Source organism: Gracilinanus agilis, chromosome 2 (assembly GCF_016433145.1).
Source record: "Gracilinanus agilis isolate LMUSP501 chromosome 2, AgileGrace, whole genome shotgun sequence".
Classification (NCBI taxonomy): Eukaryota; Metazoa; Chordata; class Mammalia; order Didelphimorphia; family Didelphidae; genus Gracilinanus; species Gracilinanus agilis.
In genome coordinates this window covers 198,633,649-198,650,861 of record NC_058131.1, presented here as the reverse complement: position 1 = coordinate 198,650,861, position 17,213 = coordinate 198,633,649, and the positions used below count along the sequence as shown (strand labels likewise).

Here is a 17,213-nt window from a genome sequence, read left to right as displayed (position 1 = left end):
TTATTAAATACTTATTGGTTCATTTATTGATGCCAAGTAAGCATTAGAATCGTATCTTTAGTCTTTCACATTTTTTTACAAGTATTTTTATCCTTTATTGAGGAGGTGAGGTACAATAGAGATTGTATAGTCTAATTCATTCCATTTGTTACACTCACTACATGTGTGATCTCAGGTAAGCATTTTAATTTTGTTAGGTCTCATTGTGCTCATCTATATAATTAGCAGGTTGGAATAGAAGTCTCTTCAAACTCTAAATCTCTGTAAGATCTTAAGCAAATTTTTATAATTATACATATTTACTGAATATGTCATTTAATATTTTATACTAAGAAATTTTTGATGTCTGAGATTTTCATTTTTGAACCAATACCTCTTTCTTATACATTACACTTTACAGAATGCATGTTTCTAGTCAAATTTTAACCATAGTTGAGATATGTCTAGCAGATAATTTTTGACTCCTATATGTCATTTATCTATAATCCACATAATTGGGCTTCTAAAGAATTTTTTGAAAAATTTTTTTGCATAGTATAATCTATATTTAAGAAAACCAACAAATCAACAATCATTATATGCATGAATCCTCATCCCTCCTGCAAATTAGTTTTTATGAAGTTTTTGCAAGAGATTTGGGTAGGCTTTATTGAGTTCCCCAAGTATGGGTTTTTTGACCTTGAAGAAACTGCCTCCAATAGATAAGTCATACAGATAAAAAAATGACTGTTCCAAAATGGTCCCTCCCATTTCTCCTGCCAATTATGCAAGGAATTGAATGACTGAATCTTGCTCCTGTGACAGAAAATAGAGAAAACAAGGAGAACCAAGATCTTGTGGAAAAGCATGTATGATGATGGGAGAAACATAATAGGGTAGTCTAGAAATAGGAAACTTGAACAGAGCATTGATTAGGAACCAGTAGCTACAGTGAGCAATGAATTTAAAAATTCAGTTAAAAGATTATTTTTCCTGGGGAAAACCTCATTTCACTTTTACTCATAAAAATATAATGGAAAAGGGAGGGGGCTAGGTAGGTATTCAACACCCCTTTTTCATATTAGGGCCTATAAGTAGATATATGTTTCTTTAAATTCACATTTATCTTTCAGTTATTTTAAGCTACTCTTAAATAATATATTTTTTTACCTTATTTTAGTCTGTCAGAATATAGTTTGTTTTGTTTTGTTTTATTTTTTTTTTTTTTATATTTTTAAACCCTTAACTTCTGTGTATTAGTTCCTTGGTGGAAGAGTGGTAAGGGTAGGCAATGGGGGTCAAGTGACTTGCCCAAGGTCACACAGCTGGGAAGTGTCTGAGGCCAGATTTGAACCTAGAACCTCCTGTCTCTAGGCCTGGCTCTCAATCCACTGAGCTACCCAGCTGCCCTGTCAGAATATAGTTTGATAATTAAATAGGGGGAACTAGTAGAAAAGGTATAGAAAAAATTCTTGCTGAGGTAGAGATGAGTTGATTAAAAAGAAATTTCTCTAATCTTCCTGACCTCTAATCTAATCTCCACCTTGGAATGCTTTTAAACTTTGATAAAGCCTTTTTAAAGAAACAAGACATAACAATGAGAGTAGAATCACAGTATGTTTGTTCAATTACTAACTCTGAATACATCTCCCAGTCAACTAACTTCCTCCTGCTTTAAACTAAATATCTCCTAATCATGTGAATAAAATTTTCTAGCATCTCTCCTCATCAAGTTATTAAATTTTAAAAAATCAATTATATGGCAACATGTAATGATTACCTGGATGAATATTTTACTTTTCTATAAATTGGATTATCAAGGCAGCGTCTTAATCCATAGAAGGGAAAGGGAATTTTTTGTCATTTCATGGGGCCTTGAATTTTCTAATTTATTTTTCTAATTATTCCCTAAATATTTTCTCTTGGCAATTAGTGGGAAAAGAAAGGAATGTGAGAAATAAGCAAAGACCACAAAAAGTACATGGATATGAGAATGAGGAAGCAAAAATATGGCATGTTCCACAAATTAAAGATAAGAGTTTGTGAAATAGGTTTCTAAATATCTTAAATTTGCTTGTTTTGGTATTTAACTGAATTAGTCAAGAGAAAAAATGGAATTATTATTTTTGTCAGTAAAAAGTAAAACATTTTTATTTAGCTCTCAAAGTTTTCCAAAGTCAACCAAAATAAAGAAAGGTCAAATTCAACTAGGCAGGAGATTTTCTTTCCCAGTTTGACAATGACTTTTAGTAACTAAATGCTCAGTGATTTTGAGTATGGAAACAAATAAACATACACATACTTAACACTTGGCAAAAAGTTTTCAAAATCTCGATTTAAAAATGTTTTATATGCTTAAAATAAATATTTAATTAAAAAACTTCTCACTAAAGAAATATTTTGAGAAAATTAAAAAAAAGTTTGTATAAACATTTAATTTGTCCTGCAAGTCATTCAATAATTCTGAACACTTTTGGAATTGGCACAATGACTAGAGATGAAATTGTCATGCCAACTGTATTGTCTAATAATTTGTGATGTGTATATTAATTTCCATGCTAATGAATCTTTTGCATATAAACTGAACCCTTAAACTTAAAATAGTGATATACTTTATGTAAAATTATAAAACTAAGTATTTTAAAAATAAATTGAAATGCTTAATATATTTGGACAATCATTATACTAACATTTTTGTAGTGTTCCTAGCATTTCCCATTTACTTTTGCTAATAATTTTTCCTTGAATATTCTGATACACAATGTGAATTTTTATTTTGTTGCTTACTTTCTTCAGTTCATAGAGGAGATTTTAAAAATTGAGATATAATTTTCTTCTACTTATTTCAAACACTACTTTATGTTTTCTTACTATTGATGTCAGCTCAATTTAAATTACCTTGTAGAAACTCTTTGGGAATAATTTTTTTTAAAAATATATACTAGATGCTATAATTAATATGCTCCTAAATTTTTAGTTAAGTGCAAGACCAAGACCTTAAATGGTTATCATAAAATTCAGCTTTCTATTGATGGAATAATTACTAATTCATTTGTGGCTCTTATAAGAAAATATGTCAATTTTATAAAGAAAAAAGTATTTCCATGCCAATTTATGTGTACTGTTAGCACTCTAATTATGACATCTGTAATGTGAATAATTCAAAATGGCACCTCATACTCAAACCATTTACATATAGTTTAAAAACATATTTCTGTGCTATAAACAGAAACTGTTTAGCATCTGTGCTGTAAACATGTAAGCAGGGAAATGTTTAACATTTTGAGAATTCATCATTCATCAAACTCAATAAAAGACATAATGTTAAGACTCAGCTCAAGAAAAACAGGAAGGAAACTTTATTTTCCATAAGATTTTATGATTAAATCTTTCAATTTTGTTATCATCTACAAAGCATCAGCCCAGGCCACGATGGCCTTTTTCTTTCTTTGAAGTTATCTTTCTGTTTCCTTATTTTCCTTAGTACAGATAAAGTAATGAATACAGGTTAATCCAGATGCGAATTCATAATATGAGGTCCCAAGATGTCAGAGCAAAATTTTTCTTATAGGATATCTCTTTCCAAGACATGTTTTTATGAATGTGGAAAGAGAAACCTGGAATGCTCATCCAAAAGTGTGAGTAAAACAATATCAAGCTGTTTGGTTACATTTGTTTTTAGGAAATTAATTTTTGATTACATATAAATCATGGCACCTTGAAGAAAAACAATCAACAGACTGATACTATCACCAAGTGATAAAGTAAGTAATGTTAAATTATTCAAAACCAAGATATAATAACATTTTTTGATGTACATGGTATACTGCATAGCTGATAATGAAAATAGGCTTTGCAAATCATAAAAGAATCATAAAAAGCCATGCTCATGAAGTGCAAAAGACTTCACCTTTATTAAACTAAATGATGTTAGTCTATATTAAAAGATGGAGACATCATGGATTTTCTCTTTTTTTTCTCAAATGTCACTTTTTTACCAATAATTTATATACTTATCTATAACAACATATTATGTAACTTAAAGTAGTATAATACACATAATTTTTATAAATATATAATAAATTATAATAAACAAGTTTGTCCCAGAGAAAGAAATTATCACATTAACTAAGTCTAAAAATTTACGGCTTATTATTCCCCCCACTCTTGGCCCAGCAGAAGGCATGTAATGTGATAAAGGTGGCACAGATAATTACATATTCCTTTGTTCTTTTCTCCTGTTTGACCCATATTGCTTGCACTAGAGAAAGATTAATTAAGGAAATAAAGTGAAGAATGGTATAGTTCAATCGGCATTTGAACTCTGTTTATTCCATCTATGGAGGTGGACGTACTTTTTTTTTTAAAATCATGATTCCACTACAGTTTTCTGATTTTGCTCTTCCTGTTTTAGATATTGGCATGACATTTGTTTCATACAAAGAGTATGGAATGACTCCTTTATCAATTGTTCTAAATATTTTTTTTTCAGTTTTGGAATTAGATGATCTTTAAATGCCTGGTATAGTTCACTTGTAAATACATTTGGTCCTGATATTTTCTTTTTAAGAAATTCTCTTAAAGCCTGTTCAGTTTCTTTTTCCAAAATCAGCTTTTACTCTAGGATATTTAAATTATACACACACACACACACACACACATATATATATATATATAAGTACATATATATATATTCACTTAAATTATTACCTCATTTTCTTTTAAAGGTTATTTATTGCTATCTTTTATTTTTATATCACCTTCATGTCTCAATATATTATGTTCTCTTCCCCTACTTAAAGAGTTATCATTTCTAATAAAGGATAAAATAAAATAAATATAGTTTTTAAACATTTATTAATATTTATTTTTTAGAAAAGTTAACATGTTTACATAATTCATGCTCTTACTTTCCTCTTCACCGCCCGAGCTCCCCCCCCGCCCATGGCTGATGCATATTTCCACTGGTTTTAACATGTGTCATTGATCAAGACCTATTTTCAAATTGTTGATAGTTGCATTGGTGTGGTAGTTTCGAGTCTACATCCCCAATCATGTCCGCCTCAACCCATGTGTTCAAGTAGTTGTTTTTCTTCTGTTTCCACTCCTATAGTTCTTCCTCTGAATGTGGGTAGCGTTCTTTACCATAAGTCCCTCAGAATTGTCCTGGATCATTGCAATGCTACTAGTACAGAAGTTCATTACATTCTATTTTACCACAGTGTATCAGTCTCTGTGTACAATGTTCTCCTGGATCTGCTCCTTTCACTTTGCATCAATTCCTGGAGGTCTTTCCAGTTCACATGGAATTCCTCCTGTTTATTATTCCTTTGAGTACAATAGTATTCCATCACCAGCATATACCACAGTTTGTTCAGCCATTCCCCAATTGAAAGACATAATCTCATTTTCCAGTTTTTTGCCACCACAAAAAGCGTGGCTATAAATATTTTCTTACAAGTCTGTTTATTTATGATCTCTTTGGGGTACAAACCCAACAATGGTATGGCTGGATCAAAGGGCAGGCATTCTTTTATAGCCCTTTGAGCATAGTTCCAAATTGCCAGCCAGAATGGTTGGATCAGTTCACAACTCCACCAGCAATGCATTAATATCCCAGTTTTGCCACATCCCCTCCAACATTCATTACTCTCGCCTTCTTTCATTTTAGCCAATCTGCTAGGTGTGAGGTGATACCTCAGAGTTGTTTTGATTTGCATATAGTTTTAAACATCAACATATTAGACAAATTCATCAGTATCTACAATATTTCCTATCCATAGTCTTTCAGCTTTGCAAAGAAAGGAAGGAGGCATTTTTTTACAACTCTGCTCATGAGTCAAAGTTGACAATCATAATTATTTTTAAGCAATCATAACTCTAAAATATTCTTTAAATTTTTTATTTTAAATTGCTATACTTATGAACCAAAAAAGTAAAGAACTTAAAAGATTATTTCATTTACTTTTAGGTTTTAGAGATAAAAACCTGAGATCCAAAGGGAATAACTGATTTGCCAAAAGTGACTCATATATAGCAAGTAGAAGAACTGTGAGTTAATTCCCTATCATCTGTCTCCAAATTCAATGCTAAAATTGATATAGAAGTTTTTTAAGTGTCTACTCTAATACTAGTAAAGCAGTGTGATAGAGACCAACCAGTAGTCTTCAAAAAAGCACCAAGGGGGCTGTCGCATTATATGAAATAGTATGCAATCCACTAATGAGGATATGAAAATTGGTCATTTCTTAACCATCTTGTGATATCTGATAGTCAAGGATAAGGCTTATTTCTCACATGTTCACACCTATCCTTCACCTATTACAATTCTACATCGCTTTAAATGACTTTTGCAATAGGCAAATTTATACATTAAGATTTAGACATTCAGGGAAAGATAACAGCCAGACTTAATCAGGCAAGGCTGGAGGATTCCAACTTTGGAATGGTGAGAAGGGAGTTTTTTCCTGGAATGACTCTGTTGTGGCTGAGGCAGTTAGAGGCTGGTTTATCTGCCCCACTGAAGAGCCCAGGAAAAGTGGATTTGTGTCCCAAAAGAAACATCTACCTGTGGAAATTCAGGTTGAGCAACAAGACCAGACTTGGGTGGTGGACATACCAGGCTGGTTCAGCAACCTGTCTTTACCTTTTGGTGGGTTAACTGCTAAGGATCCTGGAAAGCTCTGAACATTGCTGGAGCTGAAGTGGACCCAGTTGTGAGACCATCATATCCCCTTCTAACCTCAAAAAGCTGGACCTGATAGTCTGTGTTAGCTCAGTGTAGATTTTGACCCAATTTCAGTCCCTGAAGTCTGTCCATAGTTATATAGTACAGTGTGACCTTTTCCCTATTTTTCCAACCCTAAACCTCTTAATAAACTGTTTTATTTTACTTCCTATTGTCTTCCTCAAAGCCCCATAAGGACCCACAGAGAGATAGCATTCAACCCTTGTCTTTTCCTTGGCTAGGCTGACCAGTAAACTGCCAACTGTCATCTTGCACACTAGAGTCGTTTCACCTAACACTCACATCCCTTGGGAGAGGTCCCCTGTTATCTGGTGAAATCCTGTCACATGGGTGTGTGGGTGTGTCCTGGTTGTGTGTGTGTCACCTCTGTATTACCCCAGTTAGACAATTATATATTTCACTTTTCCCTCATGACTCTGAACACTTTCAATTTTTTTTCTTTTCATCATTGATCCCAGTGATGTCCTCTCTGGACAACAACAGCTTAACCTTAATTCATCTATGCAAAGCAACACCTGCATGTGCACAAAGACCCACACATCAACACTAGCATACTCAGGAGAAGCCACAACCAAAACAATAACAATTATTGACAAGAATTATAATCAATGAAGTTCACCAAGTATTGGAAATGAAGATGAACCACTGAATTTATAAAAGTGATGTCACTTTTGCCCCATCAATTAACCACCCTGAACTTTACCTTATTCATCTAAAAAAATAAACAAAATAATAACTGTACTAAATAACTCACAGATTTCTTGGAGAAATAATAATAACAATGAAAACAATATTAGCTAGCACTTATATAGCATGTACTATGTGCCAGGTGGTGTGGTAAGCACTTTACATTTATTATCTCATTTGATGAACTTTAATTTACAAAATACTAAGCATTGTATAAATGTAATCTATGGAAATAGTTATCATTATCATCTAGCTTTTATTCATCTTTTCTTTGCTCACCCTTGCCATGCATGTAACAGCTATTAGATATAGAATAGTTACTAAATACAAAAGTAATTGAATTATGTGAATTGAATTAAGTATTTTACTTAGCAACTTTTTCAATTTCATGAGTAACCATGGTGATTGAAGGTAATTTTTGATACTATAAGTTTCCATGTTGGATATCCTACTTTCATTGTGTTTTGAATGGATTAAGCAATTAAATTTAGTTTTTAATTTGATCAGAAAAAGGAAGCTTAAAGTGTTCACTGGATATTTTGTTAAATACATTGAATTGATTCTGCTAAATACAATGAAACTAAATTGTGTCTGTAAGCCATTAAATACTTATATGTTTTTCTAGCACTACCGCAGTTAGATACTGAAGAGTAATTTATGCTATATTTCAAATTTACATGGAATTCGTTCAACTTTAGGAATATAATCATTTCTCCAAACAGATTATTATATGAGACTCATTATCATAATAATGGATCCTTCTATCTTGTCACCTTTATAGATCCCCAAATTGTATTATATGTAAGTGAATGTAAGGCACCTCTAATCAAACTCAGTAAGAAGTAGATTCACTAGGGCTATTTTATCTCTAACCCATTGTTGAATGAGTAATTTGAAGACCTGAGATTTGAATCCAAATCTCTCAACAACTAACCTAGTTTCTCTTCTAGCAAAGCATAGGCAACTTAAGTGTCTCCATCAAAAACCACCAATATAGATTATTTTCTCTCTTATTTTAATATATTTCAGTTATAATTATGAAAATCCATTAAGTTTAAAAGAAAGATAGAAGCACTAAGAAAACTTGCATAATCTGGAGTATATGCTTCTCAAATCATGTAAGAAAACTTAAAATGTAGTTGTAATTTACAATAGTATATGCTAGTGATGAAGAAGTTAAAAAATTTTCTAAAGATCCTTCTCTAGGGAATAACTTGATTCATCTCAGAATTTGTTGACATCATTAAGTGAAACATTTTTATTAATTATTGAATACAAATGTGATATCAATTGCCTATGAAAAATAATAAAATATACATTGACACTCATTAAAAAAAAGTCCCACCTTCTTGTTTCAAAGTATGTTATCTGTTAATGATAAGAAAGGGGATTCAGAAAACAACAAGGCATCAGGACCAGAAAGCAGTGTCCTTTGTTTTTTGTTGAAAGCCATTGCTGTAATGATTTCTTGGGAATAATTTGACATTTAGGAATTAAATAGACATTGCAGGAATTTTCCAACCATAAAACAGACATAGGCTTCTGTAGTGTAAAAAAAAAAGCACAAATCAAACAAAATAAAATGAAACCCAAACATCTACATATAGAAAACAAAGCATTTGTTGAATAATTCAATAATTATCTCCAGAAAAAAGATTAATATAACAAAATTAAAAACAAAAACAAATCATACATTAAACTAAAAACGACATAGGCCACAACAATTTCAATGAAAACTTATCCTGGATTAGATTAGAAAAAAACCTCTTAAAAATAAAGGAAAGAAATTTTAATAATATGGGAATATTTGATTCTCAATAAAAACAACCTAAGAAAATAGAATGATTGATACTTAAAAGCAAAAGAGCTTAAACTGAAACCCATATCAAATACTGTGAAAGAAGTGATTAATCATAAATGAAAAAGTATATCTATATAAAATCCAAACCTAGAATTCTATACAATGGAAAAGAAATAGGGACTTTCCCAATAAGTGAGGGAGTAAAACAAGAATTACCTCTTTTCTCTGCTATTATTTAATAGTTTTAGAAATGCTAACCTTAGAAATAAGACAAGAAGAAATTAAGATATATTTCTCTCTCGAAGGTTAAGAGAATACAAAACAATTAGCAAAAAAATGGTAATAAAAAGACTTGGAAAATCATCAAAGAAAAGCAATTTTGACAATAAGTTCTACATAAATGTAGGCTACAAAATAAAATTCCCTGAAAATCACTTTTAAATAATAATAACAAAATCAATGGAACAATAAGAGAAAGGGAAATGCTATTTGAGAATAACTATAACGGGGGCAGCTGGGTGGCTCAGTGGATTGAGAGCCAGGCCTAGAGTTGGGATTTCCTATTTTCAAATCTTGCCTCAGATACTTCCAAGCTGGATGAACCTGAGCAAATCACTTAACCCCTATTGCCTAGTTTTTACTGCTCTTTTACCTTGGAACCAAAACAGAGTATTGATTCTAAGAGGGAAGGTAATTGATTTTTTTTTAAAAAGAGAATTACTATAATACATATAAATATTTGGGAGTGTGATATTGGGAAATTTGGGAGTCCTTGAACTAATTTTGAGGTCCCTGATTTAAACTTCCTGTGGACATTTAGGGCTCTTTCAAACTATATTTCCCAAGAGCCAACTGGCTTCCTCTCTTTCATAATCATGTGGGCAGGAAGCTTAATCATGTATAAAAGTATAAAGACTGAGGACTGGATTGGTACTCCCTCTTTTGTGATTGTGGAGCAGGAGCAAGGATGGGAGGAGCAGGTAATGGCCGTCCTTTTAAAATAACTCTACAGGCATGTAGCTTCAATTTTCTAAATGGCTTTCAATAAACCCACTGAAACCCTAATATTTTTAAATTTATCATTCTATATTAATTTTATTTCTTATAGGAGTCAATCTACAAAACAAACTCAATATTTATCTAAATTCAATTATCAAATTTGCATTCTTTACATCTTTAGGTACAATGACATTTTAATACCAAAGTCTAGAAATCATGTTAGAAATCATTAGTCTAGAAATCAATTCAAATAACTGAAGCTATTTTGTTTTGATACCTATTAACTTTTTACAGTTGTCATAACATGTATCAAAACATACTTTAAAAAAATGAACATCTTTATGTAGCAATTTTAGTTGGATTTTCTTACCATACCTTGGCTTCCAACTGAATTTTTGCTTTCAGAAAGTCTATCTAATGAATCCGGCATAAAAACTATCTCTATAAAAACATAAACTTGAAAATATTTTTGCTAATCCTACATGGAGCAATGGAAATTTAAAGAAGTTTGGCTTAAGGCAAATTTGTTTTTCCTTACTTCAAATGAAGCATGAAGTGCCTATGGTGGAACAACCCCTTTCACATGCATCAGAAATATATGGAATATTAGGACATGATGATTTCATACAGGGGTCCTGGGTCATTTCCATCACATTTCTGCATTATTTTCTGCATCAGAGATCTTCTTATAATAGCCATGGAAAGGAATTCATTGGCAATTAAAGAAAGATGATGATGCATTTTATTTCTCTAAAGAATTAATGTGCCACTTAGAGAAACTGACTTACCTAGACTTCCCCCTTATATTAAGGACAACAGTACTAAACAGATCAAGACCAGCAAAGGATCTTCTTAAATCTTTAATGCTTTCAGTTTTCCTGGCCAATCCTTTTATTCCATTCTATACTTTTTTACTGCAAATATGAGAAAAGCATCTGACAGAGAATGTCTTTAAATACTTACACATCTGTGTGAAATTTTCCCAATTTTCCTTTTATAGTCATGCATAGGTTCTGAATTTTGATTAAGCCAGTGAAAATTACAAAAAGAATGTGATTCTATTTCATTTATTTGAGAAAATAATCCTTAGTGAGAAACTTTAACATTTTCATCCTCTAAATATATAATGACCAAGGAAGGCTAAGAGAAAAACAAAACAAAACTTTTATTCCAGTCTTTAAATATCCCCCTATTCCAGGGCATAATAATTTATACTGGAATTATAAAAGTCTTTAATGTCCTATAATCTACACAATAATTCATTAATTATTAAAAATTCAACATTATCTGTTTTCAATCATCATATCCTTATTATTCTTTCCCAAAATCCTCCTAGGACCATCTTTGCTTATTTGCATTTAGAATATAGTGTTGAAGGCATGTATAAGATTTTTTGAAATATTATGTTATTGGCAATCAATATTTTCATGGTGGTTAAGATGGTTTTCATATTTCTATAATACTTTTGTTTTTTACAGCCCTGTCTTGACAATCTTATGAGGTCTGAATGTAGGCATTATAATACTAATTTTAAGAGACAGGTGAGTAGTATACTTTTCTAAAGTATAATTTATCCTCTGAAATCTCTGATAGTCTTTTTCTTGATCAGAGTTTTTCTGAAGTTCCACATTTTCATTAATATTTAGCTACTGTGTATATTGCTTTCCTGCCTCTGTTTACTTAACTTTGACTTAATCATGTTCTTTTCTATACAACCTTTTTTATTTAGCATTCCTTTGCCAAGAAGGAGGCAATATGATCTATCAAAAATAATACACTGGTTCTGGAGTCAGAGAAATTGGATTCGCAAGTCTGAAACTTAGTTTTGTTTTTTTTTAAACTTTAGGCAAGGTATTTCACCTCCCTGGACAAGAGTTTAATCAGTTAATTAAATGGAGAATTGAAATATAGGGCTTCTAAGACCCCCTTCCACTTCTAGCTTTATGAATGTTTGATTTGAAGCCAAATTGGCTTACATTTCTTTGTCTCATCTTTTTCTCTCTGTTCTTCCCTTTCTTCTTCACTGTGTCTCTTTCTGTTTCTCTCTCTGCCTTTTTCACCTTCCCTTCTTTTTCTTTTTCCCAATTGCATTATTCCAGCCATTCTGGAGCCCCTCTTTCCCTTTTCCAAAATATCCCCCCCAAAAAAACCCACTAAGAATCTCAGAAATCTAGTATTAGAGAAAATATAGGAACATTCATAATTAAACTTATTAACATTCATTTATTCAATTATTTATTTAGGAAATAGTTAGAGAATACTCTACACAGGTGATCAAAATTTCCCCCATAGTCAGTTTCCTTTACTTACAGTAAATAAAATACAAAGGCAAATGTATTTTACATCCCTTCTAAAACTAAACTGATATCCTTTAGTGTTATTAACTTCTTTCCTCCTTAGACTTTAAGAAGTTTTTCTTGATTTGTATATATGTATATATGTATATATCTTTATATATATATAAAGTTATATGTAATTTTATACTCATTACCTCATTTAATCCTCAAAATAATCATGATATCATTGTAATTTTTATGCTTATTTTTAGAGATGAAGAAATTGAGGCTCAGAGAGGGTGAAAGAAGGAAGAGGAGAAGAAAAAGGAGAGGGAGAAGAAGAAGAGAGGAGTAGAAACAGAAGGATGGTGAAGAAGAGGAAAGGAAGAGAGTTAAGGGAAGAGATCAGGCAACATGGGAGACTAGAAGGAGCTTTTAACATGGACTTTAATCAAAAACCTCATTTGGCATTCATCTCCTTTTTCCTTTCCTACCTCTTCTCCAGTAGAAATGTTCTTAATAGTGAAATTCTGAAATAATAAATGGTATATATCTAAAACCATTAACAAACATCATCTGCAATGGGGATAAATTAGAAGCATTCCCAATAAGATCAGGAGTGAAACAAGGATGCCCATTGTCACCTCTATTATTTAACATTGTATTGGAAATACTAGCAGTAGCACTTAGAGAAGAAAAATAAATTGATGGTATTAAAATAGGCAATGAGGAGACCAAGCTTTCACTCTTTGCAGATGATATGATGATATACTAAAAAAATCCTAGAGAATCAACTAAAAAGTTAGTGGAAATAATCAACAACTTTAGCAAAGTTACAGGATACAAAATAAAGACACATAAATTATCAGCATTTCTATATATTTCCAACACATCTCAGCAGCAAGAGCTAGAAAGAGAAATTCCATTTAAAATCATCCCAAACAATATAAAATACTTAGGAATTTATCTGCCAAGACAAACACAGGAATTATATGAAAACAACTATGAAACCCTTTTCACACAATTTAAACTAGATCTAAACAATTGGAAATACATTGAGTACTCATGGGTAGAACAAGCTAACATAATAAAAATGACAGGGGGTAGCTGGGTATCTCAATGAATTGAGAGCCAGGCCTGGAGACAGGAGGTCCTAGGTTCAAATCTGGCCTCAGACACTTCCCAGCTGTGTGACCCTGGGCAAGTCACTTGACCCCCATTGCCTACCCTTACCACTCTTCTGCCTTGGAGTCAATACAGAGTATTGACTCCAAGACAGAAAGTAAGGGTTTTTAAAACAAACAAACAAACAAACAAATAAACAAAAAATATGACAATCCTATCTAAATTAATTTACATTTTTAGTGCTATACCTATCAAACTACCAAAGAAATTTTTTTACTGAATTAGAAAAAAAAAACTATACCAAAGTTCATTTGGAAGAACAAAAGACCAAGAAGATCAAGGGGAATAATGAAAAAAAATATGAAGGGAGGCAGTCTAGCAGTATCAGATCTTAAACTATACTATAAAACAGCGGTCATCAAAAGGATATGGTACTGGCGAAGAGACAAAAGGGAGGACCAGTGGAATAGACTAGGGGTAAGCGACCTCAGAAAGAAAGTCTATGATAAACCCAAAGAACCCAGTTTTTGGGACAAAAGCCCACTATTTGACAAAAACTACTGGGAAAATAGGAAAACAATATGGGAGAGATTGGGCCTAGATCAACATCTCACACCCTATACCAAGATCAATTCAGAATGGGTGAATGACTTGAATATAAAGAGGGAAACTATAAATAAATTAGGTGAGCACAGAATAGTATACTTGTCAGAGCTCTGAGAAAGGAAAGATTTTAAAACCAAGTAAGACAAAACATTACAAAATATAAAATAAATAATTTTGACTACATTAAACTAAAAAGTTTTTATATAGACAAAACCAATGCTACCAAAATTAGAAGGGAAGCAAGAAACTGGGAAAAAATTTTTATAACAAAAACTCTGACGAAGGTCTAATTACTCAAATATACAAGGAGCTAAATCAATTGTTTAAAAAATCAAGTCATCCCTCAGTTGATAAATGGGGAAGGGACATGAATAGGCAATTTTCAGACAAAGAAATTAAAACTATCAACAAGCAAATGAGAAAGTGTTCTAAATCTCTAATAATTAGAGAAATGCAAATAGAAACAACTGTGAGGTATCATCTTATACCTAGTAGATTTGCTAAAATGACAGCAGGGGAGAGTAAAGAATGTTGGAGGGGATGTGGCAAAATTGGGACATTAATACATTGCTGATGGAGTTGTGAACTGATCCAACCATTCTGACTGTCAATTTGGAACTATGCTCAAAGGGCTTTAAAAGACTATCTGCCTTTTGATCCAGCCATAACACTGCTTGGTTTATACCCCAAAGAGATAATAAGGAAAAAGACTTGTACAAAATTATTTATAGCCATGCTCTCTGTGGTGGCAAAAAATTGGAAAATGAGTGAATGTCCTTCGATTGGGTAATGGCTGAACAAATTGTATGTCTTGGTGGTGGAATACTATTGTGTTCAAAGGAATAAAGAACTGGAGGAATTCCATGTGAACTGGAATGACCTCTAGGAATTGATTTAAAGTGAAAGGAGCAGATCCAGGAGAACATTGTACACAGAGACTGAAACACTGTGGTACAACCAAAGATAATGGACTTCTCTACTAGCAGCAATGCAAGAATCCAGAGCAAGGCTGAGGGACTTATGAGAAAGAAAACTAGCCACATTCAGAGGAAGAACTGTGGGAGGAGAAACACAGAAGAAAAACAACTGCTTGAATACATGGGCTAATGGGGATATTATTGGGTATGTAGACACTAAACTATAACTCTAGTCCAACACTCAATTATATGGAATTAAGTCTTAATGAATGATACATGTAAAACCCAGTGGAATTGTGCATCAGCTAAGGGGGTTTAGGGTTTGGGGGAGAGGAAAAGAACATAAAACATGTAACTATGGGAAAATATTCAAAATTAAAATAAAAACATTACTGAAATTCTGAAAAACTACTCTCTGGCAGAAGTGTTTGATAAAAGCAAAACTCTCAAAATATCTTCTCAGCAATGGAATAAGCAGAAAAGCCAAAGAATATGATAAATCCACGACCTAGGTAATACATCTTTGAAGATTAAAATATTTTCAAAGCAATTTTCATAACTAATAGAATATAAACCTTGTATTCATGTATGAATAAGTATTTTCCACAACTCTGAAATTTTTGGCTTAAATAATTGTTTATTTGCTGCTGGTTTTTATTCAGTTCATTGAATTAATAATAATTAGTCACTGGCATTTATATAGCACTTAATGCCTCAAATTTGCATAACTTGGTAAGGCTCATAAAGTTTCCTCACAACATTCTTAGGAGATAAATAGACTCTAAGAAGGGATGCAGCCAAGATCCTCCAGTCAGTGGTAGGGCTAGAAGCCAGGTTTTCTTATTCCATCCAATATTTTTTCCATTGTACCAGTTGAATGGTTTTAAAAGGCATCATTTACTATTTATCAACAAGTTTTTGAAAAGAAAATCATTAAATATAACTCTCAATTCTCTTTAATTAAAATGCAATAAGTACAAAAGCACAGGTGCATTAAATACAACCAATAAAATGTATTTTAATCAATTATTATCTTGACATTCTTTCAACTCTCCTATTGACAGTCTCAATCATTAGGTTGTCTGGGTTTTACCAAGTCGGTGAAGATCAGCTTTATCAATGATACCTTTATTGTACATTTAATTAAAGGATTCTTTCCAAGAAAGACAATTGTTTTCTGTGATGTGCACTCCATAATACAAATTGACATGTTGGCAATGCCAGTTCAGTCTCCTTTGCTTTGGCAATGTGGTATCAAACTGCTCAATTTGTATATGTTTTGTTTTTAAATATGACATTCATTTACAAGTGACAAACACAGCCTTTTTATTTTTGACAGATAAATGGAAAAGAAGAAACCATATTTCTTCAGAAAGAGACTCTTTAGCATTTCTTGTGCTAAGGCAATGTTGTTAAAAATAGATGGTGGGAAAATATACTGATTAAGTGTTTAGAAGTCCAAAAACAAGCACACAATGATATTATCCCATTCTTTCTTTATTCCTTTTGCCTCAGAAAGTTGGCATCAGGTCAGACTAAATAGTGAACTATAACTGTACATTGTGTAATATAACCCTTTGCAATATGGCTTTGTATTATTTGAGGATATGCAGAGGGAACATCACTTTATTTTATTTTTAATATAACCACATATATTGGGGTTGAGAAGAGCCTCCATTGAAGTCTTTTCCAAATTTGTAATATAAATAAAATGCTTAGCCTGGATTCCAATTTCTGACACATGTTGAAAGAGCTTTATGATAGACCAAGGGACACTGAGAATCTATTGTCCAAGGACTTGCCTCTCTCAAGTGAGGAGGGCCATCACTATAAGGTTGACCTGCAGAAGAATATCTTTTTAAAAATTACTGGCCACCATAACTCATAAAGTCTGTCTATCATAATGAGAAATATTTATAATGAACATTGATAAAGGCAGTACTCAGAGCTACTGAAATACATGCATTGGAAATATTTTTCAATTACATAATTCTTTAAAATGGTTAAGTGATAATTACTGAGAATTTCAGAACAATAAATTTTTTATTTGCAAGAGACTTCAAAAGCCCTCTAGT

At 32.0% G+C, this 17,213-nt stretch overlaps 1 protein-coding gene across 1 annotated transcript in view; it reads right to left on the bottom strand.

Moving 5' to 3' along the window:
• The window catches only part of SNTG2 (syntrophin gamma 2), a 622,101-nt gene that overhangs the window by 284,859 nt on the left and 320,029 nt on the right, over window positions 1-17,213 (bottom strand). The window lies entirely within an intron of this gene.